The sequence below is a fragment of the Dipodomys ordii genome, unplaced genomic scaffold (genome assembly GCF_000151885.1).
Source record: "Dipodomys ordii isolate 6190 unplaced genomic scaffold, Dord_2.0 Scaffold133, whole genome shotgun sequence".
Classification (NCBI taxonomy): Eukaryota; Metazoa; Chordata; class Mammalia; order Rodentia; family Heteromyidae; genus Dipodomys; species Dipodomys ordii.
Genome location: NW_012267349.1, coordinates 975,060 through 988,245, shown reverse-complemented (window position 1 = coordinate 988,245; position 13,186 = coordinate 975,060). Strand labels below are relative to the sequence as shown.

Sequence of the window (13,186 nt, the reverse complement as noted above, 5' to 3'; positions counted from 1 at the left end):
TTGATTTTACATTTTAGCTCCATGTCTCTCCTGAGATCTAATTTTCTGCTGCATACAGAAGATTGTCTGTGCACATCAATTTATTTCCTGGTACAGTCTTCATGATATTACACTTGCAGTCTGTAAGGATTTTATTTCCAGATCTGGCATCTCTAAAACGGCTTCCAATTGAGTTATCTCAATAATGAAGGAATGACTATAAAGATAACTTTATTCTTAATTACATACTCTGGCAATTTGAATCATCCAGTGAGCCATAGCTGGAATTTCTAGGCTTTTTGCTCACATTAGGCTGTATAGCTCTGGACCTGTTCACAATGCCATTATGAACAGGTCTGTCTGGGAGGTTAGAACTCCCTTATTGGCTTTCCTCTTGAATATGAATTGGCAATAGAAAAAACATCATCCTTCAGCACTTCAAATATGTGTGTTTGGTGGCACTTCCTTACAAACACTAGGCCAGACAAACTCCTACACAAATGTGGGGTGGAGAAATCACTCTTTTCCTACCAATCAACTTTCTTTCTCCAATACGAATACAGAAATTATATGATAAAATCATGATTATATACTGAAATCATAATAATTTTTTGTATGTATAGGTCAGTCCTAGGGTTTGAACTCAGGGCTTAGGAACTGTCTCTGAGCTTTTTTGCTTAAGGCCTTTTTTTTGAGTAGTTAATTGGGAGATAATAGTCTCATGGACTTTCTTGCCCCTAATGGGCTTTACAACCACAATCCTCAAATCTCAGCCTCTTGAAGTAGTTAGGATTACAGGCAGGAGCCTTTTTTAAAAATTGTTATTTTCTTGTAAAGATGCTGTAGAGAGAGGTTACAGTGAGATGAGTAAGGCAATGAGTACACTTCTTGTCAAGCATTGTTACCCCTTCCCTTGTTGTTCTCCCACTATCCCTTCCCGCTTCCACCTCCCACACACCTCCCCTTCCCCTGCCAGAAATTGTAAAGTTTATTTCCAATATACCGTCTTGAGGGTATCATTGTTGCAATGGGTCATCCTGTGTCCTTGTTTCAGCATTTTGTTATTCCCCTTCCCCTTCCCAAATTAGGTAAATGTATATACAAGATGCAGGACACCAAAATCAACTACAGTGACAACAGGGGATATATCATAAGGGGAAGAGCATACAAATGAAACAAAAAAAATCACATAGTACACAACCAAGAAAGACACACACATGCCGGGCACTGGTGGCTCACACCTATAATCCTAGCTACTCAGGAGGCTGAGATCTGAGAATCGCGGTTCAAAGCCAGCCCAGGCAGGAAAGTCTGTGAAACTCTTATCTCCAATAAACCACCAGAAAACTGGAAGTGGCGCTGTGGCTCAAGTGGTAGAGTGCTAGCCTTGAGCTGAAGAGCTGAGGGACAGCGCTCAGGCCCAGAGTTCAAGCCCCAAGACCGACAAAAAAAAAGGAAAGAAAAAGAAACACACACGCATGCCCGCGCGCGCACACACACACACACACACACACACACACACACAGATGTAACTCTATGCTTCCATCAGAAAGAATGGCACTGCCCCATTTGTTAGGAAATGGAAAGACTTCGAAAAAAATCATATTAAGTGAAGTAAGCCAGGCCCAAAGAAATATAGGTCCCATGATTTCCCCTCATTTTCAATAATTAGCATACACCTAGGATAATTTTATCAGATGACCAGAAAAGCTCACAAGCTTAAAAGCTATGTACATATGATCATCCATGATGATACTAAGTGAAGTGAACCTCAGGGCAAGAGCCTTTTAAATACTGCTGCAGCGCTTCTCCTCTTCTTCCTCCTTCTCCTCCTCTTCTTTCTCCTTCTCTTTTGGTACTGAGGATTGAGCTCAGGGCCTCACACTTGCTATACAGGTGTTCTACCACTTCAGTCAATGATTTTTTTTCATTGTAGTATTTATTTCTTTTATCAAAATTATTGGCAAATGAAATGAATTTATGGTCACTGTGTGGTTCTGATGTATATTTTTCTCCTTTTTCAATGATTATTAATATTAAATGTTCTCATACTACATTTCATTCATATTTTCACATTACTTTAGTATTCTCTTATATTACTTGAATCTTTGCCTTCGTTTTATTACTTTTTTATTATCGTTAAGCAGTTGTAAAAAGGACTTGTTATTTAGCAAAGCAGTTTATGAATACAATGTATCCTGATCATTGTCACCCCTTTCAACATTGTTACCCAGTCCTTCCCTATCTACCCATTCCCTCATGCTGTATCCTCCTCCTCCTCCTCTTCCTCCTCCCCAACTTTTCCTCCCCCACCTCCTCCTCCTCTCCTTCTTCTTCTTTTTCTTCTCCTTCGTTATGGATCTTGAACTCAGGGCCTGGGCACTGTCCTTGAACTTTTCTGCTCAAGGCTACTGCTCTACCACTTTGTGCCACAGTTTCACTTCTGGTTTTCTGGTGGTTAGTTGGAGATAAGAGTCACACAGACTTTCCTATCCAGGCTGGCTTTGAAACACAATACTGAGATCTCAGCCTCCTGAGTATCACGGATTAGAGGTGCCAGCGCCTGGCTCCCTCACTCTTCTTAATTTTATTTTTTAAAACAAGGCATATGACCTTATATATGTTTTTATATGTTTTTAATTTCAATCTAATTTTCACATATGAAAGAAAACATTCACCCTTTGATTTATTTTAATGTTAAGTTTTTCTAGGTCCATCTGTTTCCTTGCAAATGACATAATATATTATTGATAATATATTATTGATATTTATAATATATTATTGATACTGTAAGTATCAATAATACAATTTCATATGTATATATATAAACATATGTATTTATATATAACTTTCTTGATCTATTTATCCATTGTAAGGCATGTGGGCTGTTTTCATACCTTGGCTATAGTAAATAGTGCAGCAGTGAACATAGGTGTGCAAGTGTCTTTACTGTGTTTTAGGCATTTATCCAAAAGATTATAATCTTAGGCATTTGTAGATTATAATGCTTTGGAGATTATAATCTTTTGGATAAATGCCTAAGACTAGTATCTATGTTTAATTTTCTTAAAGAATCTCCAAATTGCCTTTCATTGTGGTTGCAGTAGTTTACAAACAAGTTGACTGAAGTATGGTATACTCAGGAGAAGATTCCAAAGGTAAATTCCTTAAACTTATAAACTTATAGTTTAGCAATGAATATAGGGAAGCTGAAATATATGTTGGACAGGGGATATCAAGGGGATGAGGGAAAGATGGACAGAGTACAGGTCAGTGAATACAGATATCATATTCAATGTACATATGTGAAAATGGACTGGGGTCACTTTGAGGGGACGAGTAGGGTTGGACAGGTGGGGAACAGTGGCTGAAGGGGTTACATTGACCAAGATTCACTGTTATCATAAGCTGACATATTGATATGAAACCCTTTCAAACAGCTATTTAAAGAGAGAGAGAAGAGGGAAGGAGAGAAGGAGGGATGGAGGGAGGGAGAGAGGGAAGGAAGGAAGGAAAGAAGGAAGGAAGGAAGGATGGATTTTTAAAGCTAAAGTAGATATGTTGCTTTAGGGGTTAATATAATCTATCACTCTACATTCCTAATTTTTGGAGAATTTTAGCATTTGTAGGGAGGGCTAGAGAGAGGCTAGACTGGCATATAATCTGAGTCTGTCACTTTATCACTTGTTTCTTACAAGTCAGTGAAGAATCAGGGATAATTGTTGAAATGCAGGAAAGCTTACTGCCTTTGGTTTCTTGTTACTATCATGGAATCCCTAAGACTAAGTATTTGTAAAGAAAGACAGTTTGTTTGGTTCATTGTTCTGAAGTACAAGTACAAGGTACCAGCATGCTTCTGGTGAGGACAACCAGTGGAAGGCAGAGGGGAGCAGATACATGCAAAAAGAGCAGGGGATGAAGGGGTTGACCTGATTTATAACAATCCTCATTCAGAACTAACCTATTCCCCCCTGAAACTATATTAACCCATTCAAGGAGGCCAATCCCTCATGACCCCAAATGCTTCTTAAACGCCTACTGCCTCTTATCACCATCACATTGGAACTAAATTTCCCTATTCAAATCATAGCATTTGTCAAGAAGAAAGCAGCAAATACCCCTAATATTTTAGTTGGTTGCCCCTATGAGGCCTCCATAGTTCCCCCAGCAACCCTCCAGTTGTGATAAATGAATAGGGAAAGGGCTGTTCTTTCCTTGGGCTTGTCCAATGGAGACACCTAGAACCAGGCCAGCTTCTAGTCCAAGCCCTTCCTTTGAGCTAATCCTGAATCCAAAGTGTATGATCTCTCCTCACTGACCCTCAGCTGCCCATCCAAGAGGCCTCTGCCAGTTCTAGAAGTCTGTCCATTCACTACTGAGCAAATATTTGCTGAAGGCCTCCTGAGGCTGGCTTTCCAGAGATGAGTAAATTATACAAAGACCCTCTCTGATGGTAGACAAAGGTGTACTCTACAATTTTTTCAATAGTGATTAAATGCTATGGAGAAGATAAAGCTGAGTAGGGTGGTAGGGATAGGAATGCTGGGGAACAGGTGGACAAATTTCAGTGGAATACCCAGAACAAGCTCACCTCACAAGATGACCTGGGTCAGAGCTAAAAGAGGAGGGGCTAACCCCAGAAGATATCTTGGAAATGGCAGTCACACCTAGGAAGCAGCTAGTGCCATAGCCTACGGCAGGAGCAGATGTCACTACCGTTTAGTGGACACATCAGATGACTGGAGATGAATTGGATGAATGCTGGTACCTTTTGCTCTGGATATCTTTCAGTACAGGAATAGCATGACATGGGATGTTTTAAAAGGACCACTATGCTCCATTGTGACAATCATCAAATGGGCGACATTAGTGGTGTGAACCAGCCTGTAGTGTGAGCCACCTCCCTGCACTGAAGGAAATGCTCTCACTGTCTGGATGTTAAGCTATAAAGACATGACCAGTGTGAGAACAAGGAACTAGATTGTACTTGTGTGGAGGAGGAATGTGTGTGTGTGTGTGTGTGTGTGTGTGTGTGCATGCGCACGTGCCACTCCTGGGGCTTGAATTTGGCCTAGGCACTGCCTCTGAGCTTTTTATGCTCAAGGCTTCCAGTTTTTAGGTGGCTAATCAGAGATAAGCATGAACCACTGGCACCCAGCAAAACTGGATGTTGTTTTTTGTTTTTGCTGTTTGTTAATGTTTGGTCTAGTTGTCCTGAGGGCTCCTTTTTGGATCATTCTTTTTTTTTTTCTTCTTCAAATTGTCATAATTTCCACTTAAATGGGGGTGGTCACCCGGGGCTTGTTGTGCAACACAGAATTACTAATTTAGTGCAGAATACAACAGGACTTATTGAGGATGGATAATTAACAGTGAAATTGAGTCAAGAATGATTTCAAGGTTTTGGAAGGTCCTCACTTGCTACATACTATGGATGGAGAAGGTGGAGTTTGGGGGCCAGGAGGCAGATGCACAGTTTGGCTTGTACATACTAAACCTGAGGGACCATGAAGTCTTCAACTAGAGATGGTGAATGATGGTTTTCCATGCTGGTATGGAGGTCAGCGACCAGCTCAGTCTGGACATGGAACTGTGTGTCATCTGTTTAAAGCTGTGAGGCAAAATATTGAATGGAGGGAATAGAGAGAGTAGATGGAGAGAAGACTATACCATTCCACCTGAGTAGGCAGGAGAAAGAGACTAGCCAGAGAGACTGAGCAAGAACCAATAGTAAAGGACACCGTGAGCTAGACCACATGGTGTCTTAGAAGCCAAAGGGGGAAGGTGGAATTATCCGTGCATACCCACCATTCTGCATCCCAGGGGCAACCAAACTTACTTCAAAAGTATTTGAAAGATATTAAATCAATTCCAAACAAATACGGACTTTTTTCCTTGTCATTATTCCTTAAACAATTCAGTTTAGGAAGGATTTACGTGGCATTTACAAAGCATTAGGTAGTATAATTCATTTAGAGATAATGTTATAGTATGCAGAAGTGTTTCATAGGGAATGCACAAATACTGCATTGTTTTATACATGAGACTTGAGCTTTTACCATGGATCCTGAAACTCATCCCACTTGATACTGAAGATCTGCGTTTGTTGGTTGTTACTGAAAAGAGGAACAGTAGCTTTCAAATTTGACCCTAACCTTTCTGTGGCCTATGTGTGGGGTTCTACTGTTGGTAGAGGGTGAAGACACAAGAAGAGATGGAGGAGGAGGGGGAGGACAAAGTGGAGGAGGGGGAGGAGGAGGAGGAATAATCTAAAGGCTATTTGAAAATGTCCAGATTAAGAGAGCTTCTCTGGATTCATATGAGAGTACATGGATCTGAGAGCTTAAATTTGAATGTGGACTTGTTTAATGCAGTGATGCAGAGCAGAGAAAAAGCAGTAGTAGGCTGAGTGTCTATGGGTTCAGATAAATGTTAAGCTTGCTCCTTGAGCTGTTTTGAAATCCCTATGCACAATCAATTGAGTCCTGGCTTGAATTTGTTTTTCTCTATATATGAAATTTGCTCATCTATTCCCTTCAACCAAAAAAAATCCCAAAAGAATGAAGATAAATTGTTTATTTTGTTGTTTTACCTTCTGGGCAAAGGATTTTTCTTAGGAGGAGTGAGGAGGTCCTGGAAGCAGATGTCCAGCAAGCCAACCCTTCCCTCTATCAAGGTACTTGGACTCTGCTTTTGAGAGTAGATTTGTTGCCAGAGATCTATCATCCACACTCCCCAGTGAGACAGACACAGTCCGCCCTGGCTCATGATGGTACTGCCAAGAAAGGAAATATATGCAGACAGTCAGCAGGGCTGCCGCTGCATGCTGGATTATAACAAACACTAAGAAAGGATACTTAGGGTAGCCATGGCATTGTTAACTAGAAATGTTGACCAAAATGGTATAAAAAAAAACTGAAACAAGAAAAAATTGAAAGTGAAGGGACATTATACTCCCCAAGGTGATTTTTACCTTGCCCTCATTACTGGCTGGCCCAATGCTCTAACTCCCTTTTTAAATAGGATTGGAACAAATGTCTCCAACCTTCAGAGTTGAATTTACCAGTAGCTCTTGAAGCATGGATGGATGTTTGCCAAGATAATTCCTGTTTCTGGAGCACACCCTTCTTTCCTGGATCCCTAAATGTCTCCCTTGGGTAAAGGACATTTGACATTGGCCATCTGTCTTTCAAGGCTACTTCTCACCTGTACCTTTCAGTGAGCAGGAGCCTGCTCATTTCCCTGGCCAGTCACGTCCTAACTGTGATCTGTGCCTTTAGTACAGACAGGCTTCTGGCTGTTTACTGGTTTCAGTAAAGAGATCTGTTTCTCAGCATCACACCAAATGTCGCAGGAGAAAGCTACTTTCCAGCACTTTGCCTATGGGCTCATAAAACACTAAAGCAAATACACAACTTTTCATTCAAGGTTGGTTTCTTTAGTGTGACTTTGAAAAATGTTTAAAGAGTCCAAGTTGTTAGCACAGAGTCAGTGACAGGGACAGGATTTAGGACCTGGGTTGATGGCCCAGCGGGTGAGGGAGCAGACAGAAGTAATTTTGTGGCCTTTGTTTCTACAGGGCTATGCAGTGTAATTTGCCAAGTTGGGCAACACAAATATCTCTGTCCCTTTCCTGAAGGCTGGGCATGAGAGAAGGCAAGCACAGGGAACCGAGCAAAAAGCTTGAGGGAGCCAAGGACCATATGTCGACTGAGGGGGTGATCCGGGGGAACTACAGCAGGGAAGCCCATCTCCAGATGACAGGAGGGGAGTTTCTCCACTTGTTGGACCACCAGACCTGATTGGTTAAATGCAGAATGAATAACTCTGAAGCTGAGCAGTCTTCCTCAAGCTTCTGATTTTTCTACTTGGCTGCCTATTATCATCGCGATTCATGTGTCAGCCATGTTTCTGTTACTATTAAAAAAATGTCTGAAGTAAGAACTAAGGATAGTGACACACATGGTTATCCATCTATTGAGGACGCTAAGACTGGGAAAACCCAGCGTTTGAACTCAGCATGGGTAACACTGTGAGACCCCATATCTAAAATGGAAATGGGGTTGGGGATATAGCTCAGGTAAACCACTTGCCTCTCATGTGTTAGGCCCTGGGATTCAATTTCCAGCACTAAAAAAGAATAGAGAAAACTGCAATAATGATCAACTTATGAGAATTTAGTCCACAGTTGCCCAGCCTTTTTTGCTTTGAGCCCTGGGTTTAGAAAGCACATCATGGGCGTGGGGAGAGTCTGTGGTAACATGAAACTGTTCACCTTATGGCTCAGCTATGAAAGAGAGGAAAAGCAAGAGCAAGGAGCTGGGCCCTGCTCTGTTCTACAAGAGCACAACCCTGTAACCCTCCAGTGATCCAAAACTTCTCACTAGGCTCCCTCTCCCAATAATGAAGCCGGAGACCAGGCCATTGCCCCCATGGGCCTGTGGGGTTGGGGGGACATTCTCAGTCCATGAAAGTGTAGCACTAACCCTGTGAGCTTGGGCAAAAATCCTAATTGAAACCTGTTGGGTCTTTCTTTCTCTCTCTCTCCAGAAATCTGCCCTTTCTCCCATGCTCTCTATTTCAAGTGAATGTCTCATGGTTCTTTTAGAGATACCAGTCATAAAGCCATTGTTGTCCTTGATACTTCCTTGTCTCTCACTCCCAATTCTGGTCATCCTACAGACCTGTTGGCCTTCCTCTCAGATACCTCTCAGTCTGCTCCTTCTCTAAGTTCTGTGCCACTGGCTCAATCTAGGATCTTGGCTGGCTTACACAGTCTTTTGCTTTTTTATTCATTGCCCTATCTGTCCAATGCCAGTCTCATCCCCTAAATTGTGGCATCTATACTGCCACTAAAGTACCCTCCTTGAAAGTCAAGATCCCATCATTATTGTTCCTTTGCTTAAAATCTATTCATGGATCTCTACCAGTTTCACCATCTCCCAGATGCCTACTTACCTTTAAACTCATCTGTTTGCATACATTAAATATGTATGGCTTTCTATATGTCAATCATACCTCATTAACATGGTTTAAAACCAAACTGCTAGAGTAATATGAATATCCAATTATCCTTTTGTCCTCAACATTGACCATATAGAGTTAAAACTCCACATCTTCAAAAATTGGCTTCTCTCACAGACCCCTGGGGCTACATTTATTTCAATCCTATTGCATTCTCGTGGAATCTATTCTGCCTGTTCTTCAGTGGGCTCATTTATACTTTTAATACTTCATAAGTCAACTCATTCAAATTCCAGTCTATTGAACCTGGTAAGCTACTTCTACAGACAAGTCCATTGTTAAGGCTAGATATCTTTCCTCAGAAAGTTTTTCTAATTTATTTTCCATAGGAATTTTATAAAAGAGTCATTTTGTCTTGATTTTACAGCCAAGTAAACCAAGCTCTTCCAAACTGACAATAATAACTTTGCTCAAGGTTCACAGAGTCAAATTTACTTACTGGAATCTAAAAAAGGTTTAGGTTCTGCGCCTCTGGGAAAGGTGGGTGTCACGTGTCTTACCAGCAGACCTAGACAAATTCTGAAATGCATTAGCAATATGTTTATTGAATAAATGAATGTCTAGATTATAAGCCACATCATTGATGCCAATTTAAGGAATGCCATGTAATGAGGTTCTGAGTTATTCTCAGTAAAATGATGCTTTATGAACAAGATTTTAAAATGGCATTTACAAAAATATATAAATGAAAATCCAGTTTCCTTTTACTCCAAGGTCCACAGAATCCCCTTTTGGCTTGTCTTTGACTCTTCTCTTTTTTTTTTCTTCCTGTTTCAAACTTCAAGCATGATTAATATGCCTGCTATGTCCCACACACAGGGTGTTGTGAGGATGTCTGGATTCTTGCTCATGCGATTTTGTCTTTCTCCTATCTAACTTTTCCCCTAATTCTTATTTAGTCTGTAAGGTCCAGTTCAGGCTTCATCTCCCAGGAAGTCTTGCGGGATTGTCTCCCTGCCATACCCACAGCCTAGTTCACTCCTCCCTGCCTGTTCTACTATGAGACCCTGCACTTATTTCCATCACTTGCTTCTTGGTTTTATATTAATTTTAAATTGATTGTGTATTATGTTAATTCTTTGCATATTCAGTTCTTTCATTGGAGTTAGACAAAATGCAAGAAATTCACTGTGCTGATCAAGAAGGTAGTTAAGACCCTGTGCACAAGTTGATTACTTATATGGAAAAGGCGGGTGGGAGACTCAGAATGGCTACCTGTGGGGGGGGGGGAATCCAACACAGATATTTCTTCTTCTCTGAGCCTGTGCTAGATAATGTGGTGAATCCATTTTTCCAACTTTTCTCAAGGATGGAAGATTTTAGCTTCTGTGTCGCTGCATCTTCCTGAGGGCCATTGGATGAGTATCAGAGCCTTTTTTTTTTGATTCAACAGTCTCATGGCTTCTAGCTTGATTCTCATACTCTCTGCCCCAAATTGAGAATTATTTATTCTCCTAACAAAGCATTCTTCATGGTAGGGATATACCACACCCCTGATCTGGAAGAGACAAATAGAAGTTGACAATCTTTGTTCTTCCACTATTTGTTTGAGAAATGAGTTGAACTAACTAGTACATAAAGAGATTTAGAGGAGAGAGAAAAATGTCATTTAATTTGAGCATGTCTATGCTCCAGCCAGTGCTAGACAAAAAGAGTATGGACCATAGCCACTACCAAATTAAATAAAGCAGCCCATCCCTCTAGAATCTTAGATTCACACATAGAAACAGATTATCTGAGAGAGGAGATAATCAACAACCCAATGGTTATGCTCTACTACCTCGGCCATACGTACTGTTGGCTACTCAAAGAGAAGAGCCAGAATTCCAACTTCTTTGGGATATCCATAAAATTATTTCTTCCAATCCAAGTCCACAAGCCTCTGCAGATCACCACAGCATGAGACTCCCTGCATTGAGGGCCCTTCCCTGCACAAGCATCTGCAGATCACCATAGCATGGGACTCCCTGCATTGAGGGCCCTTCCCCCACTCAAATGCCTTACCCAAAATGCAGGGGAGGAATATGCAAAGCTTTGCAACTGGGGTCCACAGCCACCTGATGATGCTCCTCTAATCAAGCCCCGATTTTCCTGAACAAGAAGTACATTTTCTTCATTCGAAGGTAATTACATTCAACAAATTACCAAGAGCTGGGGCAGTGAAGTTAAAAACAATTGGTTTTGCAGTAATTAGGAAAACACAAGGAACTGATGACTGTGGAACAATATTGAAAGGGACACTGAGGGATGGTGGCCCCAGTTCCTGGTTAATTCTTCAGCTTGAATACTAAGCAATTCACAACACATTATGCAAAGAAGATGAATTTTAAAACAAAACAAACAAAAAACACTGCCATCCTGTCTTCTCAAGGCCAGAGACTTGAGCTATTAATAGAGCAATCTGATTTTACTGTATTATAGAGAATTCACAGCAAGTTGCATCTATTTTAAAGCATAAAACTGGCATGTTAAAAATGACAAATCTCTGTAATGTGCAAAATCAGCATTGGGTTAGGCTCAATCCAAACTCATTACCATCACTCCAAGTGTCCCGCTGGGAAATCTATTGTTTAAAAAAGTGGACACTACAAGTAAGTGTTATCTTTAGACCTTCCTGGAATTTTGCATTTATTAGGTCATGTTAGGGATTTGCTTTATTTTTGACAAGCCCCTCCCGGCCTGTAGTAAATGGAGAAATGTGCTGGACCATAAGGGCTTTGTCTCTTAGCATCAAACCTTTCTGAATGACAAATGGAAAGCAATGATCATGACAAGCAGGCTGCTCTGAAGCCTTTGTCAGGAGTAGGATTTCACACTTCTCTCGATCACCACTTATCCATCTGCAGAAAATCCATAGTCCTTTCAATTCTTCCCATTGGATCTGCTCTACACCAAGTTCTGGGGGTTTTGAAGAGGAACAAACACCATGCATCATAAAACAAAAACTCACAGTAGCTTCTGAAATTCACATGGTCAAGTGCTAACCACCAAAAAGAACGTACTGTGCACTGTACCCCACAGACAGGCTTGAAGGGGAGACTGTGATGTGGCTTGCATTTAATTACTGAAGCTGCATATTGTGGGACTGTTAAGAAAGCAAATGTCATGGTGGACAGAATGAGTTTACCCTCCTGTCGAAAGAGCAGTGTGCCGTGGCGAGGCCGTCGCTCAATTAAATTGGACTGTGGGATGCCATGGCTGAGGACCCTAATGAGATATTTGGAGGGAAGAGTTGCCCCCCACCCCAGAGTTCTCCAACTCAAAACTATTACCATAACACTCCTACTGTTAAAACCATCCAGTGCAAACTTGTTGCAGCTGAGAATAGGCTTTTTAAAAGCTTGAAAAGTAAAATTTAATAACTATGTCCTAGTTACTGTGGACTAGGTGCAGGGAAGCAAATGGATCTTAATACCATGTGAATTAGCAATGTTTGGCTGCTGGAGCTGAAATAAAACAAGGTAGTGTGCCTCATACAAAAGAAAGAGGTGATGAACAAAATGCTGTTGCATTTGTGTGTATGTGTGTGTGTGTGTGTGTGTGTGTGTGTGTGTGTGTGTGTGCCAGGTGCCAGTGGCTCCAGCCTGTAATCCTAGCTATTCAGGAGGCTGAGCTCTGAGGATCTCGGTTCAAAGACAACACAGGCAAGAAAGTCTGTGGAATTCTTATCTCCAATTAACCACTAAAAAAATCTGGAAGTAGAGCTGTGGTTCAAATTGTAGAGCACTAGCTAGCCTTGAGCAAAAATTCTCAGAGACAGTTTCAGTCCCTAAGTCCAAAGCTGCAGGACCCACAAGTGTGTGTACATACACACACACACACACACACACACACACACACACACACTAGTATGTGTATATTAACTTTGGGTACAGGGAACAGAATGAAGTACAACTTGAAAGGGCACTACAAATACTGGCTTCCATGGACACTGATACTTATGTATTCCCATACACATATCTGAAGATGACATTTCTTTTTTTTTAATTAATTTATTTATTTTTTATTTGTGAACATACTGTACAGAGGGGTTACAATTACATGGGCAGGATAATGCGTACATTTCTTACCAAGCATTGCAGCCTCCTCCTTTGGTTTACCCTTCACATCCCTTCCCAGCCTCCCCGCTCCCCCCCAATCCCAACCCTTCTCCTCCCCCCCTTCCCCCCCTCCCCGGACCAAC

At 41.3% G+C, this 13,186-nt stretch overlaps 1 protein-coding gene across 1 annotated transcript in view; it reads left to right on the top strand.

Annotated features, from left to right (window-relative positions):
- Nckap5 (NCK-associated protein 5) overlaps positions 1–13,186 on the top strand; it is an 824,710-nt gene that overhangs the window by 763,350 nt on the left and 48,174 nt on the right. The window lies entirely within an intron of this gene.